Below are 20243 nucleotides of genomic sequence, written 5' to 3'. Positions count from 1 at the left end.
AGAATATGCCATTATACTACTTTCTACGCTATCTAGGTACAGACATATATGTAGTTTCCGGTTTTCTTGCAATATTATTGGCTTATAAAGTGAAATGACGCTATTGGTACTTGAGAACCTTGCGTAATTAAGCAAAAGATTATAAAAGATGTGACTAAAATAAAGGGGCTTAGTGATCTGCCTCGATCCTCCCGTACAGAGACCCCGTCTCCGTGTGGTCATTTGAGTTGCTAGCAACACTGGAATAATTTGGAAATCACTGGCTCAACCGTGAAGGGTTAATTTAGCCCTCCCTAAATAGCTACCTCGACAGTAGAAGCCCTGCACAGGTAGGGCCGTAGTCGCAGGGCAGATGAAAGGGTTGGTAGATGGTGTGCAGTGCAGGATGTAGCAGAGCCGTGCACCAGACGCAGGAGAATGATGACAGACACAGTCGTGCAGTTCCTTTACCTGTACTTGGTAAGTGTCGTCCAGGAACCAGAGTACAGATGGAGAAGGAGTTGGTCAGCCTGGAAGCCAGTTTCGAATTCTCTCTCTGCAGATAGGTAGTGTGGCCTCTGTTCTAGCGCTTATCTGAGGTACTCGCAGTGCTGAGTTCAATGAAGTTCCCCCTGTTGGCTCTCTTTTGGAACTTTCTCGTATGGCAGGCAGCCGTAGCCTTTTCCTTCTACCTCCCACACGTCGATGCTGGGGCCTCCGAGCCTTAGTTGGGTACAGAGCATTTACAGCTGCTACTTCCTCCGGTTTCTGCTGCAGGAATGTCAGTGTCCCTACAAACTCGGAGACCGGAATCCGAACCATGCGCTCCAGCTAGGAGTGAGCCTTAACTCTGCTCATCCTCCCGCTCCCCTTCTCACGTCCACACACTTTCCCTTCCCTGCACAGAGTGCCCTAACTTACCTCCTCCCGACCACAGAGACCAGCTCCTCAGCAGTCAGGTTCAGAGGTCTCCCTGCTGGCCTGGAGTGGGAAATGTGTTGTGTGTTGGTTTAACTGCTAGAGAGATCCTTTGTTGCTCCCAAGCATGACATCACACTCCCTAGGAGGAAGGTAATGCCACTGTGGCGACCGTACTCCTGGGGACGCCACAAGTGCACTGATGCCCAGCCACTGCTAGATGATTCTGCTGGTACATTGACCCATTGTCATGGTCCAGTCCGGAGTTTATCTTCTGCTGTCTTCACTCCGGACTGGTCATGCGGGGGTTAATCTCCTCAGCCTCGTTCCGGAGCTAGCTGGGCTATTTAAATCCCTCACAGCCTGCCGACCAGTGTTAGTGATAGCTCAAGCTTGCAGTTTAGAGCCGCTGACCCTTGTACCCTGGTGATCCTCCTGCCTTTGACTGATATTCACGTGTATGACCCGGACTGATTTCTGACCCCGTCTCTTGATATTCGTCTCTGCTGTTACGTTCCCTCTCTGGCATCTGACCTCCTGGCCTGTACCCCGACCACGTATTTCGTCTCACGTTTTGGACCCCGTGCTCATGTTCTGGCTTTCTGACTCTCGGCTTTGGTATTTTGACTACGTGTATTGCTGTTCCTTCTGGTACGTCTGCTCCTGTTAGTTCCTGACTCGGTTCGTCTGACTATTCTCTCTCGTTACCTGTGGCACCTGTGCTTTTGCTCAGGGTTGCTGCTCTTAGTGTATAACCTCTCTTCCCTCACCAGCTCCCCCTGGTGGAGGTTTCACTACATTATCACTAACCACACATTTAAACGGGATTTTGCTTTTTTTTTTTTCTTTGGCCATGGATCTGCTGCATAACTTGGCAGATCAAGTGTCCAGTTTGACGCAGATGGCGCAGGACTTTTCTGTGAATCATCAGTCCCTTGTCATGTCTCAGACCCTCTTACAGAAAGAACTGACTGAGACTATTAAGACCATACAGGGAAACACCTCTCATATTGTTTGTCCACCAGGTGACTCTGTAGATGTTATTTTGCACTCTCCTGAACCCTCAGTTAAACTTCCTGACACATTTTCTAGCGAAAAAGATACATTTCATATATTCAAGGAGAGTTGTAAATTATGGTTTTCTCTTAGACCCCGATCGTCTTGGGATGAGACTCAGCGGGTGGGGATTGTTATCTCCTTACTTAGGGAGGGTCCCCAATCCTGGGCTTTTTCGTTGCCCCCTACTGCCCCTGAACGGATGTCGGTAGATAGGTTCTTTGAGGCCCTAGGACTTATCTATGATGAACCAGACCATGTTAGGGTGGCAGAGGACACTATTTTGGGTCTGGGGCAAGGGAAGCACTCAGCCGAATGGTACAGCTCCAAATTCCGTCGATGGTCCACTGAGGTGTCCTGGGACGACTCTGCACTGAGATGTCTGTTCAGGAAGGGACTGTCGGATTGCTTGAAGGACGCTCTGGCTCTCCATCCACCTCCCAGTTCATTGGAGGAGGCTATGAGTCAGGCTATCCGTATGGATCGGAGACTGCGGGAGAGAGGTGTTACTCAGCGAGGGGTTCCATTTTTCCCTGCTAACCCTGATGTTTTGCTTCCATCTGAACCTATGGAGGTGGGAGCCACCAACCCCCAGGAGAAAGAGAGGAGACGGCGACGTGATGGAAAATTGTGTTTTTACTGCGGAGATCCCGGACATTGGAAAAAAGACTGCCTCTCCTGTCCTCCGACTAACAAGCGGCTGAGTCTGGGTGATAATCGTGGAGGTCACCCAGACTCTCAGGTACCTTTTTCTGCCTTTTCAAGAGTACTGCTAAAGGTGGAACTTGGTGTTGAGAACGGCTTTTTCCATACTTCGGCTTTTGTAGACTGTGGGTCATCCCTGAACCTGATTGACTCTAAGCTGGTGGCTCGCTGTAGATTAGGGACAGTTAGGTTGGGGACTCCCTTAAAAATTGTGGCTATTGATTCTACACCTCTCACTAAGGATGGTCTCCATTTCAGTTCTAAAGAATTTACCCTCAGGGTGGGGGCCCTACACCAGGAACGCATGTCATGTTTTGTTTTGGATAACCTCCCTGCTGGCCTGGTGTTAGGGTTTCCCTGGTTGCAACGGCATAACCCAGTTATTGACTGGGGGTCCCGGGATATTGTTAAATGGGGACCTGGGTGTTCTGAAAATTGTCTTGCTGCTGTGTCTCTGTCATCCGTCAACCTGGAGGGTATTCCGGAGTACCTAAAGGGTTTTAAGGATGTGTTCTCCGAAAAGGAGGCTGAGGTTCTACCACCACACCGCCCACTCGATTGTGCCGTGGATCTTGTTCCCGGTGCCAAATTGCCCAAAGCCCGGCTGTACAATCTCTCCGGCCCTGAGCGGGCTGCTATGAAGGAGTATATCTCTGAGAGCCTCCGTAAAGGGCATATACGGCCATCTGTCTCTCCCGTGGCAGCGGGGTTCTTTTTTGTAAAAAAGAAGGATGGTGGTTTACGCCCATGCCTCGATTTTTGAGAACTGAATAAAATAACCATAAGAAACGCCTACCCTCTCCCACTGATACCTGATTTGTACAATCAATTTTTGGGGGCCAGGTGGTTCTCTAAGTTGGACCTCAGGGGAGCATACGATCTCATCCGTATGCGGGAGGGGGGTGAATGGAAAACTGCGTTTCTCACCTCTGAGGGTCTGTTTGAAAATTTGGTTATGCCCTTCGGTTTGACTACCGCACCAGCGGTATTCCAGAATTTCATTAACCATGTTTTTTCTGATTTTATTGGACGTTTTGTAGTTGTTTATCTTGACGATATACTTATATATTCTTCTGATAGACAAAGTTATATGGGTCATCTTCATGCGGTTCTCCAGAGGCTCAGGGAGAACTCACTCTTTGCCAAATTGGAGAAGTGTTCATTTTTTACTCAAGAAGTGTCCTTTCTAGGGGTCATCCTGTCTGCTGAGGGGTTTCGTATGGACCCTAGGAAGGTACAGGCCATTGTGGATTGGGTGCAACCCAGAGATCTCAAGGGTCTTCAGCGATTTCTGGGTTTCACCAATTATTATAGAAAATTCATCAAGGGGTTCTCTCAAGTGGTCAAACCCCTCACTGATCTCTCCCAAAAGGGAGCGGATCTTAAAAACTGGTCAGCTGCAGCTGTGGCGGCGTTTTCTTTGCTAAAAGAACGTTTCATGACTGCTCAGGTACTGGTGCAACCTGACTTGTCTAAACCATTCATCATAGAAGTGGATGCCTCTGAGGTGGGAGTGGGGGCTGTGTTGTCCCAGGGGCCCACCACATTAACTAACTTAAGACCCTGTACCTTCTTTTCTAAAAAATTTTCCTCTGCTGAAAGGAATTATGATGTGGGTAACCGAGAGTTGTTGGCCATTAAATTGGCTTTTGAAGAATGGAGGCAGGGCCAATCGCACCAGCATATGGTCTCACAAGGGGTCTGAGGATCTCATATCGGTACCTAATGGCAGTCAGGCTACCTCTGGCGAGCACATGGAGGGCTGTGCGGCCCTCCAAAGAAATGCCACCCCACACCATTACTGACCCACTGCCAAACCGGTCATGCTGAAGGATGTTGCAGGCAGCAGATCGCTCTCCACGGCGTCTCCAGACTCTCTAACGTCTGTCACATGTGCTCAGTGTGAACCTGCTTTCATCTGTGAAGAGCACAGGGCACCAGTGGTAAATTTGCCAATCCTGGTGTTCTTTGGCAAATGCCAAGCATCCTGCACGGTGTTGGGCTGTGAGCACAACCTCCATCTGTGGACATCGGGCCCTCAGACCATCCTCATGGAGTCGGTTTCTAACCATTTGTGCGTCTGCACATGCACATTTGTGGCCTGCTGGAGGTCATTTTGCAGGGCTCTGGCAGTGCTCCTCCTGTTCCTCCATGCACAAAGGTGGAGGTAGTGGTCCTGCTGCTGGGTTGTTGCCCTCCTACCGCCCCCTCCATGTCTCCTGGAGTTCTGGCCTGTCTCCTGGTAGCGCCTCCAGTCTCTGGACACTACGCTGACAGACACAGCAAACCTACTTGCAACAGCTCGCATTGATGTGCCATCCTGGATGAGCTGCACTACCTGAGCCACTTGTGTGGGTTGTAGAGTCCGTCTCATGCTACCACGAGTGTGAAAGCACAACCAGCATTCAAAAGTGACCAAAACATCTGCCAGAAAGCATTGGTACTGAGATGTGGTCTGTGGTCCCCACCTGCAGAACCACTCCTTTATTGAGGGTGTCTTGATAATTGCCAATAATTTCCAACTGTTGTCTATTCCATTTACACAACAGCATGTGAAAATGATTGTCAATAAGTGTTGCTTCCTAAGTGGACAGTTTGATTTCACAAAAGTTTGATTTACTTGGGAGTTATATTCTGTTGTTTAAATGTTCCCTTTATTTTTTTGAGCCATGTATATTTACAGGGTGTATGGACTCCATCAAAAGTTTATGGGTCCATAGACCGATGAGAGTGCTGCATAGACCCGAAGACTATCTATTTAATCCATACACGGCTCAGCGTGTGCACTCTTCCGAAGCTGCACACTTATGGGCAGTGCTTTGAGAAACTGGCCATACATTTCAGACCCTATACCATATAGAAAGAATCTTGTGAAATAATAAGTATTCTTTAAGAAGCTTGATGCATCCAACTTTTATACTGTCATTGCAGTATTGAGGATCACTGAAAAAAACACTAGACTGTTTTCTATTAATGACTCCCTTAGCGTTCAAAGCACATCGGAGTCTGTGTAATAAAACAATATAAACCCTTCAAGTACAAAATGTCACATTGTATCTAGTATTTACAATCGCCTCTTGATTGCGTTAGTCATTTTTTTCATCACCTTTAAATTGTTAGTTTCGGCTTCCTCTGCAATGAGCCTATTCTATTAATCACCTCTGGCCAATACAGTAGAAAAAACTACTGCAACCTAGTGCTCTACTCAGTTGCTTGTACATTAGAGAGTCATACAGAATGGCATCATAATAAAAAATATATATTTTATGTTTTGTTTTTGGCAGGGCTTTTAATGGCTCAGTTGCCTATATTTTCATTAACAGGATGTGCCATAAATGGACTACACCTTTTAACCCTTTTACCCCCAAGGGTGATTTGCACGTTCATGACCGGGCCAATTTTTACAATTCTGACCACTGTCCCTTTATGAGGTAATAACTCTGAAAAGCTTCCATGGATCCCAGTGATTCTGACACTGTTTTCTCGTGACATATTGTACTTCATGATAGTGGTAAAATTTCATTGATATAACTTGCGTTTATTTGTGAAAAAAATGGAAATTTGGCGAAAAATTTGAAAATTTCTCAATTTTACAAATTTTTATTTTTATTCCTTTAAATCACAGAGCTATGGCACACAAAAAACATAATAAATAACATTTCACATATGTTTATCTTACATCAGCTCAATTTTGGAACCAAAATTTTTTTTATTAGGAACTTATAAGGTTTAAAAGTTGACCAGCGATTTCTCATTTTTGCAACACCATTTTATTTTTTAAGGGACCACATCACATTTGAAGCCACTTTGAGGGGTCTATATGATAGAAAATACTCAAAAGTGACACCATTCTAAAAACTGCACCCCACAAGGTGCTCAAAACCACAATCAAGAAGTTTTGTTAACCCTTCAGGTGCTTCACAGGAATTTTTTGAATGTTTAAAAAAAAAAAATTAGTTCAGGTCTAATTTTTTTTATTTTACCAAGGGTAACAGGAGAAAATAGACGGCAAAAGTTATTGTGCAATTTGTCCTGAGTACGCTGATACCTGATATGTGGGGGGGTACGACTGTTTCGGCGCATGGCAGAGCTCAAAATGGAAGGAGCGCCGTTTGACTTTTTCAATGCAAAATTGGCTGGAATTCAGATCGGATGCCATGTCACGTTTGGAGAGTCCCTGATGTACCTAAACAGTGTAAACCCCCTACAAGTGACCCCATTTTGGAAACGACCCCCCCCAAGGAACTTATCTAGATGTGTGGTGAGAACTTTGAACCTCCCAGGGCTTCACAGAAGTTTATAACGTACAGCCTTAAAATTAGAAAATCACATTTTTTCCACAAAAATGATCTTTTCACCCCCAATTTTTATTTTTCCAAGGGTAACAGGACCACAAAGGTTATTGTGCAATTTGTCCTGAGTATGCTGATACCCCACATGTGGGGGTAAACCACTATCTGGGTGCATGGCAGAGCTTGGAAAGGAAGCAGCGCCTTTTGACTTTTTTGGCTGGAATTGGGATCGGACGCCATGCCGCATTTGGAAAGCCCCTGATGTGCCTAAACAGTAGAAACCCCCCACAAATGACATAATTTTGGAAACTAGACCCCCGAAGGAACCTATCTAGATGTGTGGTGAGCACTCGGAACCCCCAAGGGCTTCACAGAAGTTTATAATGCCCGGGCGTGAAAATAAGAAAATCATATTTTTTCCACAAACATGATCTTTTAGTCCACTTTTTTTTATTTTGCCAAGGGTAACAGGAGAAATTGGACCCGAAAAGTTGTTGTCCAATTTATTCTGAGTACACTGATACCACATATGTGGGAGAAAACTACTGTATGGGCACACGTCGGGACTCGGAAGGGAAGTAATGATGTTTTGGAATGGAGACTTTGATGGAATGGTCTGCGGGTGTCATGTCGCGTTTGGAGAGCCTCTGATGTGCCTAAACTGCTGAAACTCCCCACAAGTGACACCATTTTGGAAACTAGACCCCCCACGGAACTTATCTAGATGTGTGGTGAGCACTTTGAACCCCCAAGTGCTTCACAGAAGTTTATAACGCCCGGGTGTGAAAATAAAAAAAAATCATTTTTTTCACAAAAATGGTATTTTTCCCCCAATTTTTTTTCCCCTAAGGGTAACCGGAGAAATTGGACCCCAAAAGTTGTTTTGCAATTTGTCCTGAGTAGGCTGAAACCCCATATGTGGGGGTAAAACACTGTTTGGGCGCATGGCAGAGCTTGGAAGGGAAGGAGCACCGTTTGACTTTTGCTACACAGAATTGGCTGGAATTGAGATCAGACGCCATGTTGCGTTTGGAGAGTACCTTATGTGCCTAAACAGTGGAAACCCCCCAATTCTAACTCCAACCCTAACCCCAACACACCCCTAACCCTAATCTCAGCCCTAGCCCTAACCCTAATTCTAATGGGAAAATGGAAATAAATACATTATTTTAATTTTATCATTTTTCCCTAACTAAGGAGGTGATAAAGGGGGGTTTGATTTACTATTTATGGTGGGTTTTTATGTCTGGCAGCTGTCACACGCTAAAAGACGCTTTTTATTTTAAAATTAGTTTTTGCATCACCACATTTTGAGAGCTATAATTTTTCCATATTTTGACCCACTGAGTCAAATGAGGTCTTATTTTTCGCAGGACGAGTTGACGTTTTTATTGGTACCATTTTCGGGCACGTGACATTTTTTGATCGCTTTCTATTCCGATTTTTGAGACGCAGAATGAACAAAAACCAGCACTTCATGAAATTCTTTTGGGGGGTGCGTTTACACCATTCCACGTGCGGTAAAATTGATAAGGCGGTTTTATTCTTCGGGTCAGTACGATTACAGCGATACCTCAATTATGTCATTTTAATATGTTTTGGCGCTTTTATGCAATAAAAACAATTTTATATAAAAAATAATTATTTTTGCATCGCTTTATTCTGCAAGCTATAACTTTTACATTTTTTCGCTGATGATGCTGTATTGCATCTTGTTTTTTGCTGGACAAGATGACATTTTCAGCGGTACCATGATTATTTATATCCATCTTTTTGATCACGCATTATTGCACTTTTTGTTAGGCAGTATGATAATAAAGCTTTGTTTTTTGCTTTGTTTTTTATTTTTTAAGGGGTTCGCTAAAGGGGTTAACTAGTGGGACAGTTTTATAGGGCGGGTCATTACGGACACGGCGATACTAAATATGTGTACTTTTATTTATTTATTTTTTTTATTTCCCAAAAATTAATTTATTAGGGAATATATATATATTTTTTAAATTTATTTAGCGATTTTTTTTTTTATTTTTTTTTTTTATAAATTATTTTTACACTTTTTTTTAACTTTATTACATTGTCTCAGGGGGGACATTATTGCAATATGTCAGATTGCTGATCTAAGGCCGGAGTCACACTAACCTGCGCAAAATACGGTCCGTAGTTTACTTGCGTAATACGGATGAATGACCACTAAATAGTGCTCCGTAGGTCATCCGGAAGCAAGGTGAGGTCGCGTATTTTGCGCATGTCTGCTTCCGTATGTAATCCGTGTGGCATCCGTCTGCAATCCGTATGGCGAGATCTTCTTGCAGCCTTACAAAATGGACATTTAACGGTTTTGAGGCCTGCAAACAATTTAAATCATTAGCCTGCACCCTATTTATACACTCAGAAACAGGTGGCTGCCTACATTCTGTACATTTGTCACCTTGCTTTCACGAGGTGTGTTGGTGTTCTTTGTGCAGCATGGCAGAGGGTCTGCGATTCAATACAACTGAGCAGGTTCTCTTTACCTGGCTTTTGTCACGGCGCTTTGGGCAACCATATCCTGTGATAGTGGATCCGCGGAGGAGGAGACGCATGTGGGTCCATCAACTTTTGAGGCAACGACTCACAAGAGGTCATTTTCACCGCCTCTATTCTTCTCTGCGGGAGCATCCGGATAAATTTTACCAGTACTGTCGCATGAGCATTTCCACATTTGATCGACTCTTGGAGACAGTGCGCCCTGGGATAACCTTTCAGGACACAAGGATACGCAAAGCCATATCTGCAGAGGAGCGACTTCTACTCACAATACGGTATGTACTACACAACCACATTCTCTATGTTTATAATGTGTGTGCTAAATTATGTTTTTTGGCCTTCTTGGACAAAGTTTAATGCCCTCATCTTACTCCAAATATGTTTCACCTGACACAGCAGAATGTTACATCTAATATGTCCTGCATATCACTTGGTCATTGTGCCACCAAATATGTGTGTGTTCTTCTCTCTCATTTCCTACCAAGTTTGGTCGGCATGTAACTGATATTTTTTGACTTTAGCCATTATAAACTTTACTATTTCTGTTGTTCTACAGCTTCCTGTCCACTGGCCTGTCTTATGCCGCCCTCCACCATGAGTTTCTCATTGGAAAGTCAACCATTTCAGGCATAGTGAGGTCTACATGTGCACAAATCTGGACAAGACTCCATCAAGTGGTCATGCCCGAGCCCAGGATGGAAGACTGGTTAAGGATATCAAGGGACTTTGAGGAGGACTGCCAGTTTCCTAATTGTATTGGGGCGCTGGATGGCAAACATATCAGGGTGCGTAAGCCGCCGAACTCAGGCTCCCAATTCTTCAATTATAAACAATACTTTTCTGTTGTATTGTTGGCTCTGGTAGACCCTCAATACAAGTTTATAATTGTTGACATTGGGGCCTATGGAAGGACGGGAGACTCTAGAGTCTTCAATACTTCCATAATGGCTCGGCGGCTACGCACCAACCAGTTGGATCTACCACCACCACGCCAGCTACCAGGCTCCCCCAAACAATCAGTCCCTTAAGGGTATGTGCACACATAGTTTTTTGTCTCTGCGGATTTTGTAGAGAAAACCGCAGGAAATCCGCAGGACAAAGTGCTGCGGTTTTTCTGCGGTTTATCTGCGTTTTTTCTGCGGTTTTGCCCTGCGGTTTTACACCTCATAATGGATGAGGTGTCAAACTGCAGCGTTTCTGCACCAAACAATTGACATGCTGCGTTTTGAAAACCGCAGCAAAACCGCGCGGAAAAAAACGCAGCATGTGCACAGCTTTTTTTTATTTCCATAGGAAATAAAGGTACTGTACAACACAGCAGAATCTGCTGCGTTTCTGCAGATCCAAAAACGCTGCAGAAACGCAGCAGAAACCGCAAAGTGTGCACATACCCTATGTCCTTGTGGCAGATGAGGCCTTTCAGTTATCGCGCAATGTCATGAGGCCATATCCCCGGCGCAACCTTGACCACAGGCGCAGAATTTTTAACTTGCGCCTATCACGTGCTAGGCGACTGGTGGAGTGTTCCTTTGGGATTCTTTGTGCCAAATGGCGGGTACTCCAGTCTGCCATTCAGTTGAGTGAGCAAAATGTGAATGAAGTTGTGAAAGCCTGTGTTGTTCTGCATAACTTCACCAGGATACATGATTGTTCCTCCTCTGATGGTGTTGTGCGTAGGCCGGACAATGTGCGCAGGGAGAGACCACCTATGAACCCTCAACGTAGACCGCTCTCTGGCCTAAAAGTGCGTGATATTTTTACTAATTACTTTATCTCACCTGAGGGGGCAACTTCTTGGCAAGAGCATGCTGTGTCTATGTTATAATTTGTTTCTTTAAGTGTGTCTAAATATATATTACTCAAGCCTTTATGATTCTATGAGTGTTTCATTGCATTGGTTGGTGTCTGTTAGTATGTTGTGAGGGATTGTGAAAAATCACACAGACGTTAACTAGAGTAGACAAATTTTTAGTTTTGCCTTTTTTTTTTGTTTTGCTTAAAGACAAACATAATATTGCCATAAGACAAATTTGACAATGGCCAAAATGACCCTTTGTGCCTTCTTTAACTTGTTGTAAAGTTAACATTACATAACAAAACAGCAACAAACATTAGGCAATAACAACATTGCTGCATGACTAGATTAACCTAGATTTGCCAACAAAAGGTGAGCTCCATCACCAAAATAAAGGCAGCAAGATAACACTCACATTTCCTCATAATGTTATCCAATCATAGAAAGATTCCACCATGACAGGCAAGGCTACCTCACAGCTTTCACACAGATATTACCTGTCTGTAGAACAGACAATATTTAAGCATGCTATACTGGAAAGGATGAAAATACAAAACTCACTTGTTAAGACATAGAGAGAGCGTGATATTCTGAATGCTGGTCGCCTTGAATTTTTTTACTAGAGATTGCTAACAAAAAAGGTGACTACTTAACTAAGGCGAGCACGCCTTTCCTAGGCGTTAGCAAGTGAGTAGTGTATTTTCATCCTTTCATTTTACAGTATAGCGCATTTAAATATTCTCTTTTCTGCACACATGTAATATCTGTCTGAAAGGCGTGAGGTAGCGTTGCCTGTCTTGATGGATTGTTTCATATGTTTGGAAAACATTGTTTAAAAATGTGAATGTTAAATTATGGGTCCGTGGAAGCGCTCGTGTAGCACGAAACGGCTGTTGTCAGCCACTTGACACTCTTGTTATCACATCCCCGATGTGACATGTAATTATGTGTCAATAAATCTTCACTATTATCTCGCAGAGTGCGACCTTCTTTCTTTGGAAACCACAAGTGATTTGTTATGAGGTCAAGCACCCGGGAATCCTCCATGTGAGCTCACCGCCTGCTGCAAGCCACGGATCCTAGCACGGTAACAGCGGTGCCGCCCGCTTCTTCTTTTTTATATATATATATATATATACATATATATATATATATATATCTCTGCCAATCACTTATTCAGACCTCCGTTTGGCCTAGTAAACCCAAAATGAGCAGAGATTTAAAGTCACCCTCCAGATTCCCCCATACCATGCCTCATTTGTCTGATACTGATGTAGCAAACCTAATGAGGAAGGTCGCCTGAAACAAAGACAACACAGAAGTTGTCTAAGAGTACCACACACTCTCTATAGACAATATAGCTAAATTAAAGTCACATCTCTATCCTAATGGAACAAAGATGGAAATATACTTCTCTAAAGGAGCAAAGCTACAAATAGCTGGTGAAATAAGTAGAGATGAGCGACTTTGCCTTTTTCGGGTCGAGTCGGGTTTCACGAAACCCGACTTTTGCAAAAGTCGGGTCGAACGAAGTCAGTCGATTATTGTGAAAAGTCAAAGTCCGACTGAAACACGAAACCCAATGTAAGTCAATGGGAAGAAAAGTCGGAAGTGAGTGGAGGATACAAAACACACCTAGAGTGCCCATTTTAATGCCAAAAACATCAATTCTTATTCCTTAAGCTTGTAATCCTTAATTTACTTTATAATAATAGTTAGGCATTGAAAACTGGGGGTTATTTGGCTAAAGTTGTGGGGGGGGGGTAGTGCTGGCTCCAGATTTTCGTGGGCCCAGGGCCAAAGAGTGTCACTGGGCTCCTTTAACACATGACACAATTCATGATCCTTTGATACGGCAGAGAAATAGCGGTATAGTACAATGAAAAATACTTCACTACTTACATCACATGACTGATATCAATTTTAAATTCTCCAATAGCTCCAAAAACAGACAGTATATTCCTCCATACAGTATTATGGCCACCGCATAGTGCGCTATACAGAGTAATGAGGCCCATATATTTCTCCATACAGAATCATTGGTCCCATATAATGTTCCATACAGCATATGATGAGCTCCACATAATGCTAAAGTATATGTTGTTCACCATGGATGAAGCTCCAGTGTCTTATGGGCCCAAATAATGCTCCATATATAATGGACCCCATTTCTAATGCTCCAGTGTATAATGGGCCCTGTAAATGCTGCTCCAGTGACTGATGTCCACCTTTGGAATGCTCCAGTGTATGGTGTGCCCCAAATATCATTCTCCAGAGTATCGTGCTCCCCAAAAATTGCTCCCAACCTTTAAAACAATTAAATAAGTCTCCTCGCTAGGGAATCCCTGTACTCTGGACTCCTCGTTGTCCCCATCTTCCATTTCTCTACACTTGGACTGTTTAGGCAGAGAGCCTACAGACATGATGTCATCGCACTCTTTGACCAGAATGTCACTGTCAGGAAAAGTGTTTGGCTTGCGGGGGCAGTATGGTTGCAAAGCTGAACCTTAAAGGAATGTCCAGAAGGGCACCACCAGGAGTGGAGCCTACAGCTTAATTGGACTCAACACGGGCAACCTCAACCATGCCATCCACAAAAAAGCTGCACAGATTGCAAGCTTAATTCCGTTAACGAACAAGACTCAGGCATGCCCCCGCGGTCCGCGTCCAGCTTACTAGAGGGACACGTGAGGCTCTGGCACGCGAGATCGGCCAATAACAGGTGTGTCATGCCCTTACATGTCCGGGGCTGCACGCATGCTACAATGAAAGGACCAGCGTGTATCGCTTACAGGTGCGGATAACACGCTGAACCCTGTTAGTGATGGGGATCTGGGATTACAATTCTTCCCCGCGAACAAGCATTTCCCAGTAAGTGCAAGTCAACCGTAATTCCGGAATTAGGCCTAAATGGCATTCCAGAATGAATGTGAAAAAATTAAGTGTCCAAACCACAGGTGCTGTAGCTTGCTTAACAGCTGGGCTCCTCTGCTGAGTAGCACACAGTTCTTACATAAACAGGCGGCATAGCTTGGTTCATGGGTGGCCAACTCTGCTGAGTAGCATACACAGTTACTAGGCCCAAAGTATTAAGTGGTGTAAATGCAGTCAAGAACTGGTTCTTTCATAAACAGGTGGCATAGCTTGGTTCACGGGTGGGCTCCTCTTCTGAGTAGCAGACACAGTTACTAGGCCCAAAAGGATTTTCAGGACAATATGCGGTAAAAAATTATTAGAAACACACACGGTGTAGCTCCTTCACAGGTGTACTACACCGCTGGCTACCAGACACCGCTACTATGCCCTAAAACTGTCTATTATCATTTGAAAACCATTATTAATGTGAAAAAAAAGATACACTTTTGTTTAACGAAACGTTCTCGAACGGAAACTCGAACAGCCGAATTTTAATCAAAGTGTTGTAGTTCGACGACCGGATCTAACACCGTCCAAAACAGCTAGAATTTGAACTTGGCCAACAGTTCCACTCAAACACCACTCATCTGTAATCAGGAGGCAGATTCAGACGGTCTCAGGCAAAGTATAGATTCGACAAGATTGCAGAAAGGTTACAGTATCACCAGATAACAGGTATATATAGCATAGTTTAAACATTTAAAATCTCCGTGTTTATTTCTGGAGTCCGACAAAGACACTCACAGCCTCTGTATGGATTAGACAACAATCTAAAAAGTAGAAAAAAGGAAATGTTTTTGAAGCATACACCAGTATACACTGTTGGGGTATTTTTAAATCTTCATATATATTTCTGTCTCAGTAAGACAGTCCAGACTCTCCGCAAGAGGAAACGAGATGGATAAAAGTACAGACATAAAGTCGAGTGATTGCAGAAATTTAGGAATTACTAATCATGGGAAAACTCCCGGGAGAATTCTCAGAGGCACTGCTGACCCTCAATTACTTTGTGTGTGAAGACAGCGAAAACAGTTCTTTGTGAAGAAAGGGTTGCTGTATCGCAACACCTTTGATCCCATCACCGTTACTCATCTCCATCAAATTTTGATCACAGGGAGAGATGTAGACATGATCTGTCAGGTAACTTTGGAGTGCAAAAGACAGAAGCCACAGGCTGTAGGCAATTCTATTGGATTGGCATGAGAGGGTACATTTAAAAATGTGGGCTGGAATGTCACACGTCTGTGAGTAGGAAAAGCTGATGATAAACCACCACTGCATCTCATTGTGAGTCGACGTCCATAAGAAATGGAAGCCATTGATCATCTGAAGCTAGAGCCCGGCCAGCAGGACAGGGCATAGCTACAGGGAAGGATTTGACAGCCCAGACTACACAACGGAGGAGCAGGGAGAGGTAAATATTGCAAATGCTGGGGCCCTGCCCAAGCAAGGGGGGCCCACTCGTGGGCGTCAGTACTGGCACTGGGCCCCTCATAGTACGCTGGTGTGTCTGACGGCGGTTGAGCACCCCCTCCGTCATAGACACTTGATTGCACTATAAGGGACCCTGTGCCAGTGCCGCTGCCCAAGAGTCGGCCCACCCACCTGTCCAGGGCAATGGCACATGCACGGTTGCGTGCGCTAGGTGGTGACCCCGCCATGGGGGGGCAGCCCAATTAGGGAGGTTTAAAAAATGGCACATGTTGATGTTGGACATTCAGCAGCTGCAAATGGAGGAATTGGAGAAGTCCAAGGAAGAGGAGGACAAAAGCGAGTCATTTTTCTGGCAACCTATGTGTCATCAGGGGAAGGTGGGACAAAATCCTTGGAAACCCATGCATGGTTCATTTTAATGAAGGTTAGATCATCCACATTTTGGGTTGACAGACGGGTCCTTTTTTCTGTCAGGATTGATCCAGCTGCACTGAAGACTCTTTCCGATAGGACACTTGCAGCTGGGCAAGCGAGCTCCTGTAAGGAATATTGTGCCAATTCAGGCCAGGTGTCCAGTTTAGCGGCCCAATAGTCAAAGGGGAATGACCTGTGCGGGAGAACATCGATATGGGAGGAAAAGTAGTTTGTAACCATAGTTGACAACTGCTGTCTCCTGTCACTTTCCATCGATGCAGTATTACCAGTTGTGTGAGCGGTACTTGAAAAATCAGTCCACAACATTGTCATGAAACCCCTGTCTCCAATGCCACTTCTGCTGTGTGCACCACGAACACCTCTGCCAAGCTGCCCCCGGCCCGTACGGCTCGTGTGAGAACCATCACCGCTGCTGTGTGCTGGGAATGCCTCAAGCAACCGATTTACCAGAGTTGCTTGTTTATTAGCCAATATTAGGTCAAGGTTGTCCTGTGGCATGATGTTTTGTAATTTGCCTTTATAGCGTGGATCCAGGATGCTGGCCAACTAGTAGTCGTCATCGTTCATCATTTTGGCAAGGCATAATCTGACATGTGGGCCAATGTTCCCGGTGTCAATGATGCACTGCGAGTGCTGGTTGGAGGAGCACTTTCTGGCAAATCCACATCCCTCCAGTCACGCACAAACCCTGTACCAGACCTTGCCACGCCAACATTTTCACTTGCCCCACGAGATGCATCCTCCTCCCCTAAGTAATCATCCCCATCATCCTCCTCCTCCTCCTCCTCTTCTTCCTCCACCTCGTCCAGGAGAGGTCCCTGAGCAGACAATGGCTGAATGTCATCAAGGATTCCCTCCTCCTCTTCCTCATCAACATTGGCTGCAGAAGCCTGCTCCTTAAGGTGCGTCAAAGTTTGCATGAGCAGACGCATAAGTGGGATGCTCATGCTTAGGATGGCGTCGTCTGCGCTTACCAGCCGTGTGCATTCCTCAAAACACTGAAGGACTTTACAGAGGTCTTTCAGCTTCGACCACTGCACACCTGTCAACTCCATGTCTGCTCTCAAAGTGCCTGGCCGTGTATCCTCCCACAAATGCATTATGGCCTGCCTCTGCTCACACAGCCGCTCCACCATGTGCAGGGTGGAGTTCCACCTTGTTGCAATGTCGATAATGAGGCGGTGGTTGGGAAGGTGGAGCAATCGCTGCAGCTTCTGCATACGAACGGAGTGTACAGGCGACCGGCGGATGTGCGCGCACAGTCTTCGCACCTTCTGGAGCAGGGCTGTTAACTCCGGATAATTTTTGAGGAAGCACTGCACCACCAGGTTCAAGGTGTGAGCCAAGCATGGTATATGGCTGAGTTTTGAAAGGGCTATGGCTGCCACAAAATTACGGCCGTTATCACTAACTACCTTGCCTGCCATAAGATGTACACTGCCCAGCCATGACTCAGTTTATCGCTTCAAGTACTCGGCCAGCACCTCGGCGGTGTGTCTGTCGCCCAAACACATCATCTGCAACACAGCCTGCTGACGCTTTCCACTAGCTGCTCGATAGGGGGACACCTCGTGTGCAACAGTGGCAGCTGCAGATGGAGTGCTCGTACGACTGCGCTCTGTGGACGAGCTTTCGCTTCTGGAAGAGGAGGAGGAGGGTCGAACATCTACAGCCAACTGTTTCCTATACCGTGGGCTAGGCAGCACTGTCCCACCACCGCTGTCCCCTGTGGACCCTGCATCCACCACATTAACCCAGTGCGCAGTGATGGACACATAACGGCCCTGGCCATGCCGACTGGACCATGCATCAGTTGTGAGGTGCACCTTTCCGCTCACTGACTGCTTGAGTGCATGGACAATGCGGTCTTTCACATGATGGTGGAGGGCTGGGATGGCTTTGCGAGAGAAGAAGTGGCGACTGGGTAGGTCATAGCGTGGTACTGCATAGGCCATGAGTTCGCGGAAAGCTGCGCTTTCCACCAACCGAAAGGGCATCATCTCAAACGAGATTAGTTTGGCAATGTGGGCGTTCAAACCCAGTGTACGCGGATGAGAGACTGAGTACTTTCTTGACCTACTCATAGTGTCTGGGAGGGTGAGCTGGACTTGAGAGCTGCATATGGTGGAAGTAGCGGTGGACAGGGCGGACTGAGAGAGGGTTGATGATGGTGATGGAGTTGTTGTTCTTTCTGATGGCCTAGAATCAGTCTTTCGTTGATATAACAGTGGGATTCCCTGACTGCTGTGGCCTTGCAACGGCACCTCAACATTTGCTGCTGTGCTTACCGGAGGGCTTACAGTGGGGGAAACAATGTAGCGTTGCTGACTACCTTCGTTGTGATCAGTTGCACATGTGGCACTTGAGGTTTCGTGTTGTGTCCACGCTTGCAAGTGCATGGTGTTTAAATGTCTAAGCATGCAACTGGTATTCAAATTTTTCAGATTTTTCCCTCGGCTAAAGGTCTTTGCGCACTTCTTACAGATAACCTTGGCCTGATCATGAGGATTTTGTTCAAAAAAGTGCCACACTGCACTCTTCCTACTTTGGCAGACATTTTGCGGCCTAGCACGCTGTGATCTTTTGACCCTCTGGACAAGCTGTCCAGCAACTCTTTTGATTTTTGGAACCTGTCTTTGGAGTGCTCTGGGCCTGCCAGATAACAGCTGTTACGATGTCGATGTCTGCTGTGGATGCTCCTCATCTGAGCTATTGGAAGCAGCACCCTCTTCCCCCAATGGATGCCAATCTGGGTCAACAACTGGGTCATCCATCACCTCCTCTTCAATGTCATGTGCACCTTCCTCTGTGTCACCGTGTATGGTGGTATAGTGTGCGGGAAGGGGCACCTGAGTCTCATCAGGGTCAGAATCTGGCTCTGTACACTGCGAGGACAATGTAGTGCTCTGAGTGAATGTACCAGCAGAATCATCCATCAGCGGCTGTGCATCAGTGCACTCCATGTCAGATTCATCTTGGCCTGGGTAATTCACCATTTCACTTGATAATCCAGGCATGGTATGTGAAAACAGCTCCATGGAGTAATCAGTAGTATGGCCTGCGTCATCCTTCAATCTTGGCTGGGGTGAAGGACACAAGGAAAGGTGTGGTTCATGAACATGAGCCTCCAATGACGACTCAGTGCTTTTACTTTTTACAACTGAAGAAGAGGAGGCGATAGAGCTGGAGGCTGAGTCAGCAATGTAAGACAAAACTTTTTCCTGATGCTCTGGCTTTAAAAGCGGTTTGCCAACTCCTAGAAAACTAAGCCTTCGAAGCCTTATGGAGCCAGACGATGACGCAGGCTCAACACCTCCTGCATTCGGTCCTATTTTGCTCTTGCCACTACCATCAGATCCACCACCAACACCATCATTACCAGCTGCCAACCCCCGCCCAATTCCACGGCCTCTTCCACCAGCCTTCCTCATTTTTGGTAGAAATGTAGACAAAATCCAACAAACTATATAGTAATGTAAAACAAGGTACAAGGTGTCTATAGGACAGGGGGGATTTTGAATTTCTGCAGCCACTTGGGGACACTGGACACTTTTGGATTGCGTGAGGCCCACTGAATATCTGAGCGCTATGTCACTGGCTCGATGGCACAGCTGTGACCAAAGTGACTAGAGGATAAGTGAGATTTTGAATTTCTGCACACACTAGTGGACACTGGACACTTTTGGATTGTGTGAGGCCCACTGAATATCTGAGCGCTATGTCACAGGCTCGATGGCACAGCTGTGACGAAAGTGACTAGAGGATAAGTGAGATTTTGAATTTCTGCTCACACTAGTGGACAATGGACACTTTTGGATTGTGTGAGGCCCACTGAATATCTGAGCGCTATGTCACAGGCTCGATGGCACAGCTGTGACAAAAGTGACTACAGGATAAGTGAGATTTTGAATTTCTGCACACACTAGTGGACACTGGACACTTTTGGATTGTGTGAGGCCCACTGAATATCTGAGCGCTATGTCACAGGCTCGATGGCACAGCTGTAACAAAAGTGACTAGAGGATAAGTGAGATTTTGAATTTCTGCACACACTTGTGGACACTGGACACTTTTGGATTGTGTGAGCCCACTGAATATCTGAGCACTATGTCACAGGCTCGATGGCCCAGCTGTGACCAAAGTGACTAGAGGATAACGGAGATTTTGAATTTCTGCAGACACTTGTG

The sequence above is a fragment of the Dendrobates tinctorius genome, unplaced genomic scaffold (assembly GCF_039654945.1).
Source record: "Dendrobates tinctorius isolate UK_male_01 unplaced genomic scaffold, ASM3965494v1 ptg000223l, whole genome shotgun sequence".
Lineage (NCBI taxonomy): Eukaryota > Metazoa > Chordata > Amphibia > Anura > Dendrobatidae > Dendrobates > Dendrobates tinctorius.
This window is presented reverse-complemented; position numbering follows the sequence as displayed.